This window comes from Adiantum capillus-veneris, chromosome 10 (genome assembly GCF_014529385.1).
Source record: "Adiantum capillus-veneris isolate H3 chromosome 10, ASM1452938v2, whole genome shotgun sequence".
Taxonomy (NCBI): domain Eukaryota; kingdom Viridiplantae; phylum Streptophyta; class Polypodiopsida; order Polypodiales; family Pteridaceae; genus Adiantum; species Adiantum capillus-veneris.
Window position 1 is genome coordinate 73,975,589 of NC_140940.1, and position 8,615 is coordinate 73,984,203.

Here is an 8,615-nt window from a genome sequence, read left to right on the forward strand (position 1 = left end):
ACGAGTAAACGTACTCACAAGATTGATGCTCCAAAAGCAAAATTATATTCTTGAGGAAAGAGACACGACATCAATTGTCCAATCTCAAAAAAAGAAGAAAACACGAAGGAAGAGATCACAAAAAGCAGCGAAGTCAGACTCCAGTTCAAAGACCAACATAGGGACTGGTGACGACCCCGTATATATGAACGAAGCTGAAGAAGATTTTGATTCAGGTGAAACCATGGAGACCAAAACAACCACTAAGATAGAAACCAACAAGGAAGATCTTCATGAGCCACAATGGCCAAGATCCAAGAAGAAGATAGGAACTTATCCAAACCCTACAGAGGAGACTGAGCAAGTCAAGCAATTAAGGAGTTTGGTAGAAGATACCCAAAGGGATCTAGAACCAGCACCTAGGCAGATCCAGATTACAGACACCGTGTTCCCTACGCAACAACAACCTCGCCAAGTCCATAGACCCTTAGCCATACCTAGTGTCATCCAAGAAGAAAGTGACTTAAAGTCATGGGAAAGTGGGCGTACTCACTTCTTGATGGAAAGAATGTTTACAAAGGGACTACTTGATCCTATCGAAGAAATGGAGATCCCATCTTCCCCACGTCAAGGGACTCAAGGCCAAAAGGTGTCGTTAAACATTGCCAAATTGATGGATTTCATGTCTTCAGAAGTTAGAACCACCATCATGTCCAAACTATATAAAGACCCTGAGCTAGTCTCAGCTCTTCGAGCCTTCCTCAATGGAGAACTAAAGTTTGGGCTACCACAATTTGCACAGATGGATGGAGCTTGGGAGATGTCAATAGAGGAGGAATACTTAGATCCACAACCCAACCTAGATAAGAACCTTGTTATAGAAATACCTGTTAACAAGTTGGGACAATACTTTGAGGGTGATGAATCCAATGCGACCATACCAATCACTACTAAGGGATTAACTGTGAAGGGAATCCTTGATGGTGGCGATGGGGTTAGCATTGTGACTGAAAATTGCTGGGAAACTATGGGAAGACCTCACCTTGCGACCACAACCGTAGCAGTGAAGATGGCCAATGGGTCTATTGTTACGCCTATTGGGATGCTAGAAGATATCAAGATCAAGGTCTTTGGACATAATATAAGAGTTACCTTCATTGTTATGGATTTCTCCAAGCACACTATGGCATCGGAGATGATCTTAGGATGTCCTTTCATGAGGGAAGCAAAAATGGTGATCTGACACCACAGTTCACTCGGCCCCATTGCAGTATTGTTACACGTGTAAAGCGAGCACTAATGTTGGGGAAGATTCTCCTTTTATGGATGTACTACCTGGGATGACTGAGTCGGACAATGTGGATTGGGTCCACCTACAGCAACCATAGACACTTGGGGGAATAGGGGGACGACGTGGGTAACACATGAGGGGGATGAAATGCCACCACTGATCGTACCCTTAAATATGCTAGAAGCAATGCATATAGATCCTGACAAGACTCATCCTCATATAACAAAGAAAACATACAAGTGGGTTCCTAAAGATTCTTTAGCGACCATAGCCAGTGCTAACAGACAGGCGCCTGGTAAGAGACGTCCCATTCGCCCCAAGAAATGTAAAGAAACGTGGTGTTGGATTCCTAAACGACTATTGGAAGCCCAAGGCTACTATGAAGGAAATGATCAAATCTGGGTGCCAAAACGTAAATCGTGTTCTTACCTGTCACCTGACCCATGTGAGCCCAATTATGTAGCTCCAAAACGAATTGACGATCGTGGAAAGAAAAAAATCACAGAATGCTACACACCCGCTCAAGAGCTAGTTTGGGTACCAAAGAAAGAACAATTTGTTCCACCTAGATCAGGAAGGGGGGAGTCCCATGAAGCTTCTAGCTCCTCATGTAATGCATTTGTAGAAGTAAAAGCTTCTCTACAACCTCCACCTACAATATTGGACCTCCATAAAGCTACAAAGGAATCCACACATCCCAGTTTTAAAGAATCACTTGCTGAACCACTTCAAGTTCGATCCTGGGAGAGTACCTTACCACCCTTGAAACTCAACAAGGCACCTAAGGTAATAGAAAACTACTAGCAAAAATCCTCACCTATTACCAACTGGAACAATTGGTTTCAAAGGGTGATGAGCACATTTCAAACGGTGTGATCTACCCAAGGAAGGGGGGAGTGTTTGCTGACAGTCATCATTCACTCACTCCCCTCTCAACCTTCCTCCCTGACCCTTGAGCTTTCCAATCTTAGGGGATGTATATATAAAGCCTTATACCCACAAAAAACAAAAATAATAAAGAGCAAGAGCAATTAGCAAACGAGTGTGCACAATAAAAGTCAAAACATTGACCCAGACCTACACATTCACATCCCGTACATTGAAACAGAAACCTCTATCATCAAACACCTTTGACCCTTATCACTTGAGTGATGGAGGGTAGGTAGGATTAGTACGATAGGAGTGTTTCTGTTTTAGAGTTGAGTGATTAGCAAAGTTCTTTTTTCCCACTGATGTGCCTCCTAGAGGTATTCTTTGTGTTTCCTAGTGTGTACAGGAACGGGTTGCTGTTATTATGATTTGGACCTTCATAGGATCTTCTCTCGTTCACACTTCAAATCAAGCACGACCATCAACACAAGCAGGTGTTTCTTGTCCATTAGCATTGTCCCTTATCTTTTTGCATCTATGTTTGTCTGCTTTGATTGTGATTGGTAGCATAATATTCAACACATTTGCTTAGTATCAAAAATTAAATTCAATGTAATTTTTTGTCATACACACTTATCTAGATTTAAAAATCAAGTAGTCTGACTAAGCTAGTTTGGCCAAGCTAGGTGTTACAGATCTTCTCTTAATACCATGGGGAATGCCTTCCTAATTTTCAATGGTTGCTTAGGTTCTTAAACCGATTTAGGCACCATTGTGTGAAATGTACTAGGGATTTCTAGTGGGCTTAGTCCCTATTGACCTTTAACTTAAGTATTATAAAGGGAGTTTACTAGTGTGATGAGCCTGGGGAGGTGTAACAGTGTTATATGAACCCCCAAAAGTTACAAAATTAAAATGCTGAAAATGAACAAAAAAAAAAGTCAAAGTGCCACAATGTAAAATCTTAAGCTGAAAGAGAAATCTCAGCTTGATTGGGTACTTCACTCACATGTATCGCCTATGGTACTAGAGCCCTAGAGGTTCCCAGTGTGGGCGCTTTTCCTTGAAAAGAAAAAAACCCAAGGAATACAAAATAAGCACACACATCAAAATTGAAACAATGCGAAAAGACTTTGGGGGGTCAAAGAAAAGGTAATCAGTCAGGCGATGATTTCATCAGAAACTCCTTTTATGGTAGCTTAACTACAAGGTCTTCTAGGTATAGCCTCTAGTCAGCCCTTGAACATGAAATACTTGTCTCTCGCGATTAAACAACTTAATTGACCAGAGAAAATTATGAAGCTTACCCATGGTATTAATAGTCGATCTTTAGTGCCTTTCGAACGTTAAATTAGCGACCCTGGACTTGTTTAATTTTTTATCTTTACAACTGTTTATGCGTTTGATTATATTGCAATTTAATGTTTATTGTTGATAAATGGTTTAAAATGTTGTTACCAATCAAATTGTCTGCCTACAACTGCATATGCTTTTTAATTGCTTATGAGAATGCAATTACTGTGCCAATGTTGTTTGATTTTGCAGTGACTGAAGAAGGCTCAGGACATTCATCTCGAATGCTCTTCCACCTCGACGACGAACGAGCTTCAACTCAATAGCTTCCGAGGACGGAATCTACATCAGGAAGGGGGGCATGTTAACCCTCACGGCTCACGGACACCCTATCACCTACGACGGACATAGTATTATTTACTTGGTAGAGGCAGGTACCGGGCTTGTCGGTCCAATAGGAAAAGGGTAAGAGTGATCGTCGATGAGAGGCGCACTCTAACTGGAACATTCAAGGGATTAGTTGGCTAAGCTGGGCGCCCAAGTGTGAATGGGGCGAGCTCATATAAAAGTCAACTAAACCTAAAATTCACTCATTCTCTCATTTGTGCAATTGAAGAGTGATCTTGCTCCATCTCCATCTTCTTCTTCTTCTTCTCCTTGTGTGTGTGTGTATGCGTGAGAGAGAGAGAGAGAGAGAGAGAGAGAGAGAGAGAGAGAGAGAGAGAGAGAGAGTGAGAGTGTGTGCAATCGAGCATTGCGGCGGCACGACAGCGGCGAGGCGGTTGAGCATGGCATAGCAATGTCTCCCTCTTCTTCACGGCGAGGAATCCTCCACGACAGGAAACATAGAGCGGTGAGTGACACACCAACACCATCTTTGAGCTTACTAGTTTAGGCTTGTTGTGTGCTTGGAGCCATTTGTGGCTCGCACACAGTGTATCGGCAAGTTCCTTGCATTGACACGTGCGACATACGTGCACAGGAATCAGATAAGAGAATACAATGAGGCCAATGAATTGAGCCAAAGGGTTAACCAAACTAGTATGTTTAGAGATGTCCTTCTTCCTCCTATTGAATAATTTGAGACGAGACCTCAAGTAGAACTAGAGATGCACTCGTATTGGGGGGACAAGGGATCTGTGAGATCTTTGGATAGTCAACCTATATCTCTGAGAACATTACCCTCTTATATGGGAGAGTATGAAGCAAAGTTGGATGTGAAAGTTGTACCATCACAAAGACTCTCCACAAGGAAGGCGATGGACTCCGAAGGGTTAATAACCATATTGTCTACTCTAGTGGCTTGTACCATTATCTTGATGAGCTTCTCTGTATAAGACCTCACATGTGGACTAGATCAGGAAAATGCCTAGAAAAATTTGGGGTAAAGGATATGACTTCACGGATGCAGGAAGGAAACAAAGAATTAGAGAAGCCTCAACTAAACATGCAACTAGTACCTTTAATAAGGTAGGAGAATATTGTGAAGGGGAGAATGGAAATACCACGCTTCTAGTCGAGTTTGAAGGTGTCACAACCATGGAAATTCTTGATGTTGGACCTGGTGTAGCCATTGCGACCAAGGATATATGGGAAAACCCACTTTGAGAACCACTAGAATGAAGTTGCAACTTGCAAATGGTTGTATGAAGAGGCCCATAGGGCTCCTAGAAAAGGTAGTTGTTACCTCTTGTGGCATTGAGTATGAGCATACCTTTGCAATATTGGATTTTGGCAAGAAGAATAACTACGACATAATACTTGGGCAACCATTCATGCGACAATTAAAGATGGTCCAAGATTGGGGCTATAATCATATATCCCTCAGGCAAATGGAAATCACTACGAGAATAAGCCTTAAGGACCATAGTTTCAAAGATGTGAACCAAACCCCAATACAGGAATTTGATTTTTCTACGTTAGTAGGATCTGAGCTTCCATCCTGGTTAGGTAAATTAAAGGAACTATGGATGTGTGGGGCATCCCATTGTGGAAGCTTAAAGTGGGAAGAGTGTATTCTAGAAAAAGTTATCGTGGATAAGGAATACATTCCGGAACCTTTTCTAGAGAAGGCCCTAGAACCCTTAGAATGGACACATATTCTAGCAAACAATAGATGTGTGTGCTATTACGGAGGAACTGACAACGAATTTTTGTGACAAGGACGATTATGATGTGGTTCCGTAATATATGGTTGATTTAATAGACACTGATGACGGTGGAAAAACCTCTGGACAAACAAGAAAAACTAAACACAAGGAAGAGATGAAAGGGGAGTTGTTCTACGACTCTCCAGAGAACCTTGAACAAGATGACAATGCAGATAATGAGTGCTCTGACAACCCCAGTGAGCAAGAGGAAATGATAGCGGAGGTGAGGTTTTACAATTTCCCAAATCAAAAACCTAGACGTTAAGCACACTACAAGAAAAACAAGGTGACACACAAAGCAAGATATAACCCAATGCCTAAAATGAGGAACAAAATAGAATTTTTATCTCTGATGAAAGACGAAGATTGCATTAAAAACAAAATTTCAGGCCAATTCTCTCGGGATCGAGACTCTAGGATACAAGATAGAGCGAGAGACGTGAGAAAACAAACTCAAAAGTTGAAAACAAAAACTAAACCCAAGAAAGCAGAAACAAAACCAAACAAAATAGGAAAACCAAAATGGACCAAAGTTGAGCGCAAAAAGAAGTACCAAGAGCTCAAGAAAACTCTAAGGGAAGTATGGATAGTTGAATTGGAAAGTGGAGGAGATGAAAAAGACAAAAGTGACAACCATATGAGTGTACTCTCCCACTACACGAAGTACTGAGAGCTCAAGAAAACTCCAAGGGAAGTATGGATAGTTGAATTGGAAAGTGGAGGAGATGAAAAAGGCAAAAGTGACAACCATATGAGTGTACTCTCCCACTCCAAGAAGTTCACTATTCAGACCAGAAGATAGTGTTGACATAGCCCAGACGAGAACGATGTGAGAAGGAGTCATATAATGGACCAGAGGATGCAAAGAAGATAGACTTAGCATGGCCTAGAGAGAAACCAAAACCAGTCTATATAGCAACCAATCTGAGTAAAGAAGAGGAAGAGGAGCTCATAAGCCTTCTCCAAGAATACAAGGATGTCTTTGCATGGTCATATAAGGACTTAAAGTGAGTGGATCCTACAATATGCCATCATACTATCCCCTTAAAACTTGATGTGAAGCCTAGCATACAAAGGCCATACACATACAATGATGCCTTTGCTAAGCGTATCAAGGAAGAAATCGATAAGCTAAAGGAAGCAGAGTTCATTTATGAGATAATACGCACTGACTGGGTGTCTCCAATCGTTGTGGTGCCCAAAAAGAATGGTAAACTCTAAGTGTGTGTCAATCTCAAAAATTTTAATGCAATCACGATAAGGGATGATTATCCCCTACTGATCACTAATTATGTCCTTGAACGAGTGGTAGGCAAGCGCGCATATTCCTTCTTGGATGGATTCTTTGGCTACAACCAACTTGCAATTGCACTTGAGGACTAATATAAAATGGCATTTGCCACATAATGGGGCATATTTTCATATCGAGTCATGCCATTTGGTTTGACGAATACACATACAACATTCCAAAGATTGATGGCACATGCATGACGTATAGGATCTATCTTAATCCACAAAAGTGTTTTTTTATGGTCTGACAAGGATGAATCTTAGGAAATATTGTCTCAAAAAATGGCATATCCATCGATTTGGATTTAATAAAAGTGATTATTTAAATGCTTAAACCCATCAATGCAAAGAAAGTACAATGCTTTATGGGACACTGTGGTTATTACAAGAGGTTCATACACATGTATGCAATCATTGCCCAACCTAGTATAACACTATATATTAAAGAGTTTGAGACTTTAGAACAAATTTGGGAATCATTAATGTCTTAAATATTTGGCTATATGGACAAATCTCAAAGTTTTTTCAAAGGCCAAATCCTTCCACAAGATAGCACTTGAAAATCTCTTTCAAGCCATGCTCTCAAAACTTTGGCTATGATTTAGCCATGTGGTCCAATCTTGAGCTTATTTTGAAAGTGGGAACTAAGAAATTTCCAAATTCACTAATATGGTGTTGTATAGCTTATAGTGATCTTTGAATGGAAGAATGAGTGTGAGGAATCATTTAAGAAATTAAAATATGCTCATATCCGCTCCAATGCTAAAAGCACCAGATTTGAAAAAAATCTTTCACGTTCATATTGATGCGTCTGCATTTGCTATAGGATGTATTTTGGCTCAACCATGAGACGGAACTATGGATTTCCCAGTCTGCTATGCTAGCCGATAACTCAACAGTATTGAAAAGAACTACACCACCACCAAAAGAGAGGGGCTTGGAATGATTAATGCTCTTAAGAAATTTCGGCATTATCTCCTCGCAAATAAATTTGTGTTTTTCACAGACCATCAAGCCCTCTTACACCTTGTGAACAAACCATGCAATACAGGACGAATTGTAAGATGGTTTATCATATTTCTTGAGTTTGACTTCACCATACTGGTTAAAAAAGGAAACATGTGTCTGTGAGCAAAGAACCTTTCTAGATTGCCAAATGGAGAAGAAGACAAACCATCAGTGATGCACTCGACAGATAAAGGTAAGAAACCCTTACAAACAACCATTGTCCAACAATGGGTTCGAAAGAGACCAACAACGCAAGCAAAGCAAGTCATTATAGCAACTACTCTTCCCCATGATAAGAGTTCAACAGGTAAGAAACAATCCGCGGGAATTCACAACAAAGTACCACGACAGCCCCCACCTACTCTGCCTGCCAAAGCTACCAACAAGAAGATATGGATCAGAAGGGATCAAGTAGCAAGGTTTCAACAAAGTCGATTCAAAGATATCTCTCCATCAAACTCCAGTACAATCTGCAAGCTAAAACCACATTTTCTTCTTAGGAAAATATGGGTACCAAAGCAATTACTTATGGCTCAATGTAAGCTTGCACAAATCTGGATTCCAAAACAACAACCCAAGGCACTCCTTTCTATACACGCTTTAAAAGGACAACCACAAGCATGTCTCAGTCCGTCGACCATACACAAAGTTGATCAAATTTGGGTCCCTAAGAGTGTCCTCTAGACTCCGATTTGGATACCTAAACGAAGGCCAGCCACAATTACAGAGGTGAC